Source organism: Paramormyrops kingsleyae, chromosome 25 (assembly GCF_048594095.1).
Source record: "Paramormyrops kingsleyae isolate MSU_618 chromosome 25, PKINGS_0.4, whole genome shotgun sequence".
NCBI lineage: Eukaryota > Metazoa > Chordata > Actinopteri > Osteoglossiformes > Mormyridae > Paramormyrops > Paramormyrops kingsleyae.
The window spans coordinates 27,782,747-27,795,450 of record NC_132821.1 but is presented as its reverse complement, the minus strand read 5'-3'; the positions used below and the strand labels follow the sequence as shown (position 1 = coordinate 27,795,450).

Below are 12,704 nucleotides of genomic sequence, written 5' to 3'. Positions count from 1 at the left end.
CTTCCCATTCATCTATTTTTCATAGCTGTTTACTTAGGGTCATCGATGACCTGCAGTCTATCCCACCTAAACTGCAGGAACATGCGAGGAACATGGAAATTCAATACACAGGAATAAAACCCACAACTCAGGAGATATGAAGCCACTCTTGTCGCCTCTGATCCACTGTGCTAATTCATTATTTATAATTTGAGAACCTTAATAAAGACATACACACTTATTTGTGGTTTTGTGTCCTTCCAGCGGGCAGATGGACAATGGTGTGTACCCTATTTAGAGGTGGATTGTTGGTGGATTGTGGTAAATTCTGTGTTGCTAGTCTCAAAATAGTGTTTCTGGTCAGGGTTAAGCATAAAACACTTGCTGTTATTCAGCAAACCCATCCCATTTATGGGATCTTAAAACCAAATTAAATCATAAACCAACTCTCAACCCTAGTATTGCAGAATCTTTCGATATGTTGAAACCCACACCACCACCACCCCCCCCCCCCCCCAAACCAACCAACCTCTAAATAAACAGTGTTTTGTAAGCTGTTGTGACATGATCATGTAGCAGTATTTGCTATCGGTTTCAAGACGCAGTTCCTCAAAGAAGAATGTCATAGGTGTGTGTATATGCATAAGGTGGCTGTGTTGGTTCATAAACCTGGAACCGTAGTACTAGAAAATATTCAAATGAATTGAATCGTTTGAATGAGTACATGAATTGTAGCTCATTCTATGATTAGGTTGGGCACAGTATTATTGTCCAATGGCCAAGAAATAAACAATTAATGTATTGTTTTCCTATTTTTTCTAACGCTTGCGGAGAAATAACATTAATACTATATACTTATTTTTAGTAAGGAGGGACACCTAGCCCCCTCCTCAGTGGCAACTGGCTTTATGTGCGCCCAGTCCGGTGATTTTTGGTAAAGCCTGACGAAAGCTGGCGTCTGTATACGGGAGGTAGATAAGACTGATGCGGCAGTAAAGACACGCACGTCATTTGTGTTTATAAAGAATGAGTAACGTGAATCTCTGGGCTGTAAGCGGCGGGAGCCACGCCGGCTGGGGTCAGGTACGAATGTGAGCGACGGAGACACAGCTGCATGTCGGCCGGGACGGCAAAGGTAAGGGCGCATGTCGGCCGTCCGAGTTATCAGCCAAGGCGGAGAGGGGCGCCTTGGCGATAAAAGTAAAAAAAAAAAAAAAAAAAAAAAAAAAACTGCGCTGAGGAGTAAGAGACGCGGCAGGGGTGCTCTGAGAGCGGCGTGCAGGCGGAGGAAAGCGGGCGGTTTCGCTCGGCCTCCGCTTGTTTTACAGCGATGCAAACTTACGGGAAGTCGCCACTTACTCATCTTAAACAGTTATTAACTAACTCCTGGCCGAGTTAACAAGGAGCGTGTTCCTGGCTGTGGACTAGGTGTCTGTTAACTAGCTTTAACTAGCTGGCTGCTACGCCGAGTCGCCGGCTGTTCGACGAAGAAGCGACGTACAGTATAATGTCCAAAAGTGAGTTTAAGTGTTTCGGCCGCTAAAACACACTTTAAAAAGCGGGTTGGGCTGGTAACGAGGTTAACCGACTGCTAGTAATCTGACTGTCAGGAGTGAAAGTGGAGCAATTAGAAGTGTTCGACCAGCAGACACCTGCGATAAGTATACGCACAGCTGGCTATACAGACCGTGTGTTTAATCCCCCAAAGCTGCTTTTTCTGGTGACTTATTGCATTTGGGTTAGTGAGCCTGTCTGGTTAAAGGACACCGGTTTCAGTACTAACCGATCCAGCCGTCATCTCGGCCGGTTAAAGGTAACTTTCAAGCAGATTACTGTCAGCAGAACAGAATGTCCTCTGCCTCACGTCTCCTATTTGTTTACTTTTATCATCTGTCTTAGTCAGACTGATGTAGCTTATATGTGAAAGGTGAGGTTCTAAGTTAGTTATTTGAGGGCTGGTTATTGCGACAGCTTCAGGTAATCGGATGTTCATACCAGCTTCCACCGTTAATCACATTAACATAAGGTATCTGTAAAGCGGATCATTTATATCACTAATTCTGTCAGACCAGTTAACTGCAGAGACGACTTCTTACTGAATCCATGGCCTGTCATGTATCAGTGTTGCATTTTTAATTGTGTGCGTTTAAATTTGAAGGGAATCTGCCAATATGCTTGTATTTCTTGTATGCAAAACCCTTGCATGAAATGTATCCGTGCCTTTTATTGCCCTTAAACTAATTTATTCTCTACACCACTGCATGCATGAAGGGCACCAGGTTTTTTTTTTTTTTAACTCCCCATATCAGTTCCTTCCTTACTGTAATTCAGGTTCATGCGGTATAATGTCCAGATGACACCTAGTCAGGTGTAGTGCGTGCGTGCGTCTGACTTTAATGTGGATGTGGGCACTTTGTATGAAACACGTGGCAGTCCAAACGCTGGTTTCAGTACCCGTTTTTATAAGTCTGTTAATTTTGTTTCCTGAATGCCAGTCTGACTGGCAGGATAGGACAATATTCCATCGGGATTAAAGTTTTTTTTGATGCCTTTAAGGCTGGTATCGTCAATATAAGGATGATTAATCGGCATAATGTAAGGATTACGTTTTTCAACATGATTGGTACACGTTGGGCTGCAGTACTTGCTGGCTGCATAAATGAAAGCTACTCGGCTGCAATAGAAATGTAAAAATATACGCATGTCTTTGTGTAAAGCGTCGGGTTTTGATGGTTAGGTTAAATGCTAAGTGAGCGACCTTGTCTTTACTCATCTATATAGCTTCATATTCTGCTGGTGTAATTCTAGTTAAGTGCCTTTGGGGGATTACGAAAGCGTCTTTATTGGGATGGAATCTGGTGACATTGAGGTCAGAAACTGATGATGAGCTGGTGCTTAACACTTTGACCCTTTGAAATGGCTCGGTAGAAGAGCTGGTTGTTGTGACGGTCCATTAATCAGCTCAGAACACAGGATTTATTTGAGTTTGTCCTTCCTGCCTTGAAAATAGGTGTTGCTATCATATATCGTACTGTGTCTACCCTAATTATTTGCTTGAAAACGATGTGTCCAGTAAGGCCTTAATTCAGTCTGGGTCATCTGTGTTCAGGTCAGCTGAACTTGGTCTCTTGACAGCGCCTCGCAGCTAACAAATTGAGCTCATGAAGCTCTGTTGGGAATTGGAGGCTCCATAGTTCTGCGTGTCTGATTTTGACAGCGCCAACATGCTGCTCTGCCGTTCTATGTTTCAGAGTGCTGATTGGCTGCAATGTTGACGAATAAGCTTTGCATTTTTGCATGGCTTTTTGCATATACCCATGTATGTTTTTGCATAAGTGCTATCGTTTGGATTTTTTTTAGTTTAGTTTCTCTATTATTTTTATTTGAAATCTATTTCAGTTTTAGGTTTCTTTCGTTTCCTTATTTTAAAGATGTGAATCTACTTAGTTATATACTTTAGGTTTTAGTATTTTTATTTCTAGGGATAGACGGAAAGTTACAGGACTTAGCTGGTAGTAACCAGATAATTTATTGCATGAGACGCCTAAAGATAAACAAATCATTAGTTTAGCTAGTTCGTATTTAAAAACAGTAACGGGAAGTATTTGACATTTTATTTTATCTATTATTTTCAGAACCAATATTTATAGTTGTCATTTAGTTATAGTTTTTATTTTAGTGTCTTATTTCACTTTGTGGAAATGTTTTCATTAATGGTTATAATCCTGCCTTGCATACTGTAAGTACATAGTGCGTGGTCAGTTTTAGTGAATTCTTATTTATTCTTATAATATCCATACCACACTTCATAAACATGTCTTAATAGCAGCTTTTCCTGGTGCACTGGCAGTAGAAGTATGAACATTCGGGGCTGCAGATGGTGCGGCACTGTACCGCGTGCACTACGGCATGCACACTTTATTTGAAGTATGAATTGACCTTGAACCGCACCAGCAACAGAGAGCAGATGAGAGGAAAGAAACAGCTTCCATGTTCGGGGCATTCATTCTTATGTAAACCCAAGTTGTCAGTGTCGAGGTAAAACAAAAATTATTGAGGTTATGTCCATATATTGTGCGATAAGTTGATAATGTAATTACTGTGGCAGCCTAAGCAGAATGTGGATGTCAGGAATGCCAGTTATCGGAAATTCATTCCTGGTTTCTCCAGCTTCACCCCTATCGGTTTTGTGACCAGATTTTGTAATTGTAGTGGGGATGCTGGTTCTTCCAGTGCAGTTCTGACAGGCTCGGGGCAAGGGCATCTGGTGTGCTGGGGTTTTTGCCATGTCTTCCCACCGCCCCAACGAGTCCCCCGTCGAGTCGCCTGCTCATCTGCTCCCATGACTCAGCTCAGAGCTCCTGTGGAATACCGTGCTGTTCCTCTAGGGCTCCCTGAAGATCTCAGAATTCTCTAGAACGGTGTTTCCCAATCCGATCCTTGAGGACCCACAAACGGTCCACATTTTTGCTCCCAGGGAGCTCAGGGGGAGCAAAAACTTGGACCAGCTGTGGGTCCCCAAGGACCGCTTTGGGGAACGCCACTCTAGAACATTTGGAGTCCTTTCTGCCCTCCATGTGACAGCAGTTTGGGTGAGGGATGCAGACAGCCCCCCTCCCCCCCCAAGGATCCTTCTATACCAAAGGAAGCTTTTGTTTGCCATGCACAACGGCGTTCAGGAGCTTAAACGTCCACAGTACATTGTGCCATCTTGTGTGCGCGGTCATGACTCTATTCTCAGAAACGAAGTCCCTGGAAATCTAACCAGGAGTTCATCTGCAGTATAAATTTGGTTTGATCATCGAGTTCATTGTGTTGTCTTTTTGGCCATGCCCTGTTTGTAAACAGACTTCTCTGAACTGGACCTATTCACACATCTACTGATGGAAACTTTCTAAAATAAGCCTCTGCGGCATATCACTGCTTGTGTAGCTCAGCCACGTAGCCAGGGAACTCGTTTCTGTGAAACAAAAATAAATAACTGGGAAATTGACTGCTTTTGCTTCTGTGGAGCTGTGGATAGTACGGCGTGTTTCTAATTCTGGGGTCTGGTATGGTGAACTCCATCCACATCATCAGTTAATAACCTGTCTGATTCGTGAGGTGTGCAGACATTGCGTTCCTCTGAGGTCTCTCCTTTTCCACTGTACCCCCCCCCCCCCCCCCATGTTCCCAGCACATCACTTGCCTCTGGTTTCTGTGTACATTATACCGTGTAGGCTAATTAGTACTGCTGTGCACAGATTAACATTTTAATGAGCCTCAAGTCAGCCTGAAACGAGGGATGCGTGTCGCTTTTTTGCTTCAAGTCCGGTTTGAACCGGTTCTCCTGGTTTATATTCTGCATTACCTATCCCCATAAGATTCGTCCTTCGGTGACCTGGCCTTGCCGAGTCGGGGTCCGTTGTCGGTGCATGTCTGTGAGCCCTTACACTCTGTTGCCCTATCAGTATGGGCCTCCGTCTGTTAAAGAAGGCCGGTTCACAGTAGCATGTGAAATGAAAGCGCTAACAGCTGTTAGCTGCTTCTTTGTGTATGTGTTCATAGTTTAGCACACATGGCTCAAGGCTGCTTGTTAACATGAGTTGAATTGGTGTTTGCCATTTTATAAGCCACTTTAGTAGAGGCAAGGTGTCTAGGGTAGGGAAGATAAGCTTCCCCCCCCCTGCCTGTATATGGATTTTTATTTTCCCTGTGTGTTTCCTCTGATTCCCCCCCCACTCTTCAATTTTGAGCCATACTGTTCGGGTGAAATGAGACTTTGTGGGGGAGAGGGAGGGGGGAGAGAGGCAGAGACTGGTGTAGGCCTACCTTGTCTTGTACACATTGCTTTTGCTGCTATAATTCCGGTTATCTGTGTCCTGGATGGGTAAGCTGATCACAGAGATGTGTGAGTGGAAATCGCTCTCCTGTCAGGTGGAGCCCCCCCCCCCCCCCCAGTGGCCTGTTCACCGTGCCACAGGCTCTGCCCCTTCTTTCTTTTGTTAATTGGAGACAGGATGGCAGGAGAGAGAGAGAATGCAATCTGAAGACTGCTGCCTGTGGGAATCAGCCAGGTGGTATTTGGAGACCCGGCAGCAGGGTCTGATCTGTTTCCCATTGCAGGGAAGTCTTAAGGGATTAGATGGTTGTACTGTTAATTGGCTAAAAAGTGAAACTGAAATTAAGCGATGTGCAAAATGCGCTTTTTGGAGTGTTTTCAGTTCATCTCATGCTTTTATTATACTACTGATTATGCATTGATTTCTGTGCCTTAATTTAGTTGTGGTTTTAGGTGTGTAGCTTTGCTCATCAATTGGGGTCCATCCATCCATTAGGCGTGTTTCCTTCCTGTGTTTGTTTTGTTTCCTTCATATGTTCGTCATATGAAAATTAACAGTAGCACAATAAAAATTAGCAAGAATTTCTTCTGTTCTCCAAAAAGTTACAGATATCTTGCTGGACGGCTAGATGAACAGCGCTTCAGTTCCCATACCTCTCCTCAGGGGCACCGCAGCCATTCCATGTATTTGTTACATTTCAGCGCCAATTTAATTAGTTACATAACTCAATGATGTATTAATTGGCCATACGAGGCGTGCCAGTGGTCAAGGGTTTATTGGATGGTTACTTCAAATACTAGTGTGACTTTTTAGAAGATGTTCTGAAATGGCTAAGCTGACACACTTAGACAGTATCAGTATTACACCAACCTGAAGACCAATTAAATGTCATTGTCTTTGACTGCCTAAGACTTCAGCAAAGTTTTGTACATATACAACCAAACTTTGTCAGGCTGGGAAACTCCGAGAGTTTGATACCTTAATGATGCAATCGTCCGACTCGCTCTCCTGTACTGCACAACTTGTGTGGCCGTTTACTGGAAGCACGTTCTGCGCTCGTCATTGGAACAAAGGTACAAGGTGTCAGCAGGGTGACATAGGAGCTGTAGTACGATCTGGAAAGGGTTTTTTTTTAAGACTGCTGACACGTGCACCCGTGTTTATCTGTGGAACTCGCAGGTTGGTACAGGTGGCTGCATTCGACCGCTGCAGCTTTACTGTAAACCGGCCGACGGGCAGTTGTTCTTGCCTCTGTCGTGCTGATTTCGCTCAGCCTGGGTGCTTCGGGAAAGAGGAGCCTCAGCCAGCTGCATGACGATCATGTGTTTTCACCCCCAACCTCTTCACTAATTGCTTTTTTTTTTTTTGTCGTCGTCGTTTTGGGCTGTTCCTCGCTTGTGCTGATTGGTCGCCCCAGTGTGGGTCTACGTGACTGTTCTGCCAGCTGGTGAACCATCACTAGAAGTGGTTTCTTATAAAAATCAGCAGACTTGCTGCTCTTGGCCGCAGCGGGAAGTGGGAGGAGTCAGGGAGTCAGGTGGGTATAAAACTGGCATGCGTTTTGGTTCGTAGGATAAGCTTTTGTGTTGTTTTTTCCCCATCACCCAGTGACAATTGCGTTCTTGCTATGTCGACATTTCTCTCCATCGTCTGCAATATATTTGTAAATTTGCACTACATGAACAGTCTTTTTGTTTTTTTTACTTCAGGTTATTGGTGTGTTTTGCGTCTGAAATGTGTGAATGGCTTTTAGCAGTCATTGTATTCTTACGCTAATGTATGTGTTTAAAGATGTCTTTGAATCGTTTCTGTGCTAAATTTGTCATCTTTATATATTTCTGTAATTTTGTCTGCCAAGTGTCTAGTAATATTGTTCTGTATGTCATGGTTGTTCCTAGGGTAACCAGATAATCCATGTCAGGGAGGACACTTTGAGCTACTTCGGGTTTTACAAACTACTTTCAAACTGAAAGGCTCCTGTGTTTGGCTAAATAGTTCAGCTCTTGTGCTTTGACTGGTTAGTTTCCTTGACTGAAAGACTCATCCAGCTGTTTCAGAATAGCATTAGTGACACATGTGTGATTATAGGAGACTGACCAATCGGCACACAGCAAGAACTCGGCGCCGAAGTGAAATCTGGGTCCTTTTACAAATCCTTACAGTTTACAAATCCTGTTCTACCTCAAAATGTCCTCTCTGACATGGATTATCTGGTCACCATAGGTTGTCCCTGAACCACAGCCAGTGCTGGTGTGTTCATACATATTGGAAATATTGAGTTTTGAGTGTGTAGCCTGCGTGAATGTCCTGAACCCAGATCTTTTCAGGTGACACTTTTGCGTGGCTCAGTCATGTTTCGCCTCTTCCAGCAGAGGCACCCCTTGTGCAGATCGACAGAAGTTTCTGTTTTACTCATATTGTTCTGACAGCCCGGTTTTGCAGTGGCCAGCTGTCAGAGTCCCTCGCTGACTAGAGGGATGCCCTCGGCCTCCGGTTGTCATCCCCGCTGTGTCTGCCAATCGCGACTGCTGGGGCAGCTTGGCTGAATTAATGAGGCCGATCATTTTTTCAGCTCACGTCAACACACAAGATGAAAACCCCCGTATATGTTCCTATCGCGGTTCTTAAGGGTGAACTCCCAGCATGCCCCAGGCTGAAATTAGAGCTGCCGAACGTGGAGTTTTCTCCTCCTTTCTTGTGCTGCATTATTATTCTGCTTGTGCTTGTCCTGCCACACTGGCGTCTCTCATGTCTGCTGGATTTGTCGAAGGTCGTTCCTTATGCCAAGATTTTAATGGCCGCAGGCCGATGTAGTTAGTTATCCGTCCGTCTCCTTTAAGTGCCCGTCCTCGCCGGGGTGCCAGTGAACCCCGGAGCCTGCTGCGAGAAGCAGAGGCCACAAGGCACGGGACATCTGTGGCAAAAAGGAGAAAATGTGCACGCCACACAGGATAGCGTCGCGGTGGGGGAAAGGCCCATAGCCCAGGAGCTGTGTTAATTACTCTTGAGTAATGTCATTGCAGTGATGTATTAAACATTGTGCTGGTAGATGATTGGTGATAGAGCTCTGTGTAATGCTCTAGATTATGAAAAATGGCATACAGATTGAGTCCCACCCAAAATGGTACATCCTACACATCAAAAGGAATCATTACATATACCTAGAGGCCAGAGCATGTCACTGGATTTAATGGTGGCCGTTAGCTGGACCCTTGGTGAACATGTTAGGATGCTTATTGAGGATAAGCTGGAGCTGTCAGCAAGTGGCACTGATCCACACGCTGAGCAGTTTATTGCTTACGATAATGTGGGGGGGGGATGTACAGTGCATGAAGTGACTGAATGGCACTGGAATTCTGCTTTGAAGTGATACGAATGGTACTCATTAGTGTGTGTGTGTGTTATGTTGTGGGGACTCTGTTTTGAGGAGAAAAAATAATAATAATCTGTGACTGCAATCAAAAATATAAAATGCCAGAGGTCTTTGCATTCTGTTTGGTTGTTCGTGGTTAAGGTTAGGGCGGGGTAGGGATTTGCCCATAGAAATGAATGAAGAGTCCCCACAAAGATATGAATACGAAAGTGTATCTGTGTGCATGTGCGGGGGAAGTGCTGAGTCTTTGGGTTGATTTGCTGTTTTCGTGTACTTGTATGACCCCTAGTCACTTCCGTGCTGGTTAGAGAGGCCTTACGACATTATTTGGGGGGGGGGCAAACGCAGTGTGCCACTGAATCCTTTAAGCTGTGTTGCTGGGGCTGGGCCACTTCCCTCTCTGTTGGCGTTTGGCGTTTTTCTGTCTGAACCGTGTAGGCTGTCTCCAGGCTCCGCCAGTGAATCTGGGAATCGGGAATCCCAAGGCGTGCAGCTGAATGGAGTATCTGCAGAAAGGGGGGGAAGCCTGGAGTGAGGGTGGGGGCACGGGTTTGACTCGCCGCGGAGATCCGATCCCGTCAGGCAGGACAGGTGTTTGTCGGTTGAGCCACATGGCAATCTGCGGTCTGGGGGAAGATCCCAAGGCTGCATAGCATTGTGGGTAAATCCAGGGCAGGGTGTTTGTGTCCCATCAGAGGGTCCCTTCGGTAAAGCATGAGAGGCCCACTTAGGAAGAGGAAGCATTTATTTTAAAGGTGCCTGTTTGCATCCGAAGGACCCAGATCTCACCCCTTACCCAGCTTCCCCTGTTCCCAGGCATGTCAGTTGTTGAATCTTGGAGCCCGTATGGCACCATGCTGTGGCAGCTTTGGGGAGACAGCACCCCCATGAGGCTGCAGTGTGTTACTGCCGAGACCCTTAAGTGCCTGGCGACATATTGGCTAATCTGTGGAGAACACCGAGCTGAAACGCTGTTCCCTCATGTTCTGGACTCAAAACGCAATAATATGCATGAAAGATCAGCGACTGAAGGCACCTTCAAGGAGGCACCAGTCTCTGGGCCATTGACCTCACTTCTTCAGCGTACCTCTGTGATGTGGGCAAAGAAAGTCAAAATCCAGACCAATATTTTGTTTTAACCAACCAAGTCTCTAACTTGTTTGAAACAAAATTTTGATCTGGATGTTTACTTTCTGGAACTGAACCTATCCACCTGCAGATGTGCGTGCTGACTGGCGGTGCCCTTCGCTGGAGATAGACATGATGGGTGTGGTGCTGAGCTGAATCTACAGACAAGGTGCTGTTGAATGGTATGTTAACAGGTACATGACTAACAGGTACATGACTAACAGGTACATGACTAACAGGTACATGACTAACAGGTACATGACTAACAGGTACATAACCAGCTAGGGTGCCCCTCTGCTTCCTGGAAGAGGTTCCAGGAAAGATAGATATGATGTTATGTTATGTAACTCTGCTCCGGAGTCACCTGTGTAATCGCAGTGAATGGAGCTCTGCAGGGGTGTGCTTGGGGGGGTGGTGTCAGAGAACAGGCAGCTGGACTCGAGTCGGGCCCCATGCTCCGGCAGCGTGACGTGGGCCAGGCGCTCCGGCGTGAACGTGATCCCGCCGTGGAGAGGCAGGTGACGAGGCTGGTTTGCAGAGCAACCATAGCGGGGTTTTGTTTGTGAGAAACACCCACTGAGTAAATAGAGAGGGGGGGGGCAGCAGGGGCGAGAGGGCGAGCGAGCGAATGGGCTGGCCGGAGTGAGTCACATGACCTTAACGCTAACGTGAGCTGTAAAGCGTAGCTCATTGTGATCACAGACAAGAGGACGGAGAATAGTGAAGATGAAAACATTTCACCTCATACCTGAGGGAGGGGAGGCATCTTCTGTAATTGAATATCCTTTTAATAATGGGCTTATTTAGCTGTTAATTAGACCCGCGACCACTGCCCACTGACAGGCTGCGCTCTGAGCTGCAGAGACACGCGGTGCCCCCCCCACATGTGTCTGGGGGGTTTTGACGGTGCGGAGTGCCAGGCTGGTGGGAAGTGTCACGTCGCGTCGCTGACGGGCTGCATCTGGCACAGCTCTCACCTCTGCACGATTCACTCTACAAATGCAGTCCGTCTTGAATCTGCTCTGTAATATATTCTCTGTAAAGCTTCCTTGAGGAGCAAGAGCATACCTGAATGGATGGCTGGGTGGATGAGTAGCAGCATCTGTTATTACAGGGGTGAGGCTGGCCTCTTGCGCCCCCTTCTGTCCGGGCAGGCACCCGCCAGTGTTTCTGGGGTGAATGAAAGGCCCATTGTCCTCCTCGTCCTTTTCTGTGTTGTGACGAGACAACAAATATCAATAAATCCCAGAAAGAGATTGGGGTATGGGGAGCTGGCGATCTGCGGCACCTACCTCACGGTGCAGGATTTGCGTCTTCGTGATTTAGCTTTCGTAAGAACCAGCCGCAGCCACTTGAACAGAACCCATGGAAAGAGCATGCACGTTGCGGGGATCCGCATGCCATTCAGAGATAAAAAGGTCCATCTTCCCCGGCTGTCAGATGCCTGTTGGCTTTGCCTTTGGGTGCTTGGCAGCCAGAGTCCCAGGTTCCCAGGATCCCCCGGAGACGCGGCGGCGGCAAGGAGAATCACAGACACAGCCGAGCTCCCCTCGATGCATAAACGAACGTGTCGGAACTGGCTGGAAGCCAGCTTCCCCGGTGACTCAGGATGTCACATGCAAGCTGGCTCCAAGACTCAGCTGGATTGTTGTAATTACACAAAAAAAACCCCATCAGTTTTAGCAGGAGACAAATGATAATTAAACCTGAAATTTGACTCCAGTCCCTGCCGTGTTCTTATAAGGATTCCTAGTTAGTGTGGCCTTTGCAGTAAACTGTTACGAACTGTGTGACTCACTCGTCTTGTTACAGTCTGTAGTAATAACACTGTCGGAGAATCCCGTCGTGTGCTGGGTATGCTTTCTGCCCGGCAGGAGGCCTCATCGAGCTTCAGGGTGGACGATTCGCTGGAGGAAAACACTCGAGGTTAGGAGGTCGGGCCAGATCTCGCTTGTGCAAGGATCTCACTTCTGATCATCAGTCCAGTGCAAAGTATCTGCTGAATAGAGGAGCAGGAAAAGGAGGCTAAGGAACTGGGAGCCGGCGGTTTTTAGGCCCGTGGGATCGGCAGTGGGATCGGCAGTGGGATCAGGGCGGCTGGCCTCTGCACAGCAGCCTGTTAGGTCCCTCAGCTGCCTGGGTACAGACCTTACAGGGCGGGGGGTGGCATTCCACCGAGCCTTTTGGACTGGGGGTGATGAGGCTGTGTAGATTGGGTGGGGGACGTGTGTGTTTCTGCGGTGCAGACAGGCCCTCTTAGGACCCTGTCCCCCATGCTGACTTTATCAAAGAGGGGGGTGCGCTCTGCCCACGTCACGTGACCACACCCCCCTGAGTGTGTCTGTTGGGTCAGATAGTTGGTAGGTGCATCATCACTGGGAGGCACATTGCCTGGGCTGTGG

At 46.8% G+C, this 12,704-nt stretch overlaps 1 protein-coding gene across 13 annotated transcripts in view; it reads left to right on the top strand.

Moving 5' to 3' along the window:
* Positions 1–584: 584 nt before the first annotated feature.
* The window catches only part of klhl5 (kelch-like family member 5), a 29,704-nt gene continuing 17,584 nt past the window's right edge, over positions 585–12,704 (top strand). For 4 of the 13 annotated variants that reach the window (XM_023829745.2, XM_023829737.2, XM_023829735.2 and 1 more), the window contains exon 1: positions 1,216–1,496. The gene's annotated coding sequence lies outside the window, so the exon portion shown is untranslated. Of the gene's footprint in view, positions 608–634; positions 1,115–1,215; positions 1,497–1,772; positions 1,793–7,043; positions 7,339–10,461; positions 10,485–12,704 lie in introns of those variants that run through there. The other 9 variants (XM_023829741.2, XM_023829734.2, XM_023829732.2 and 6 more) reach the window with 6 other exon arrangements.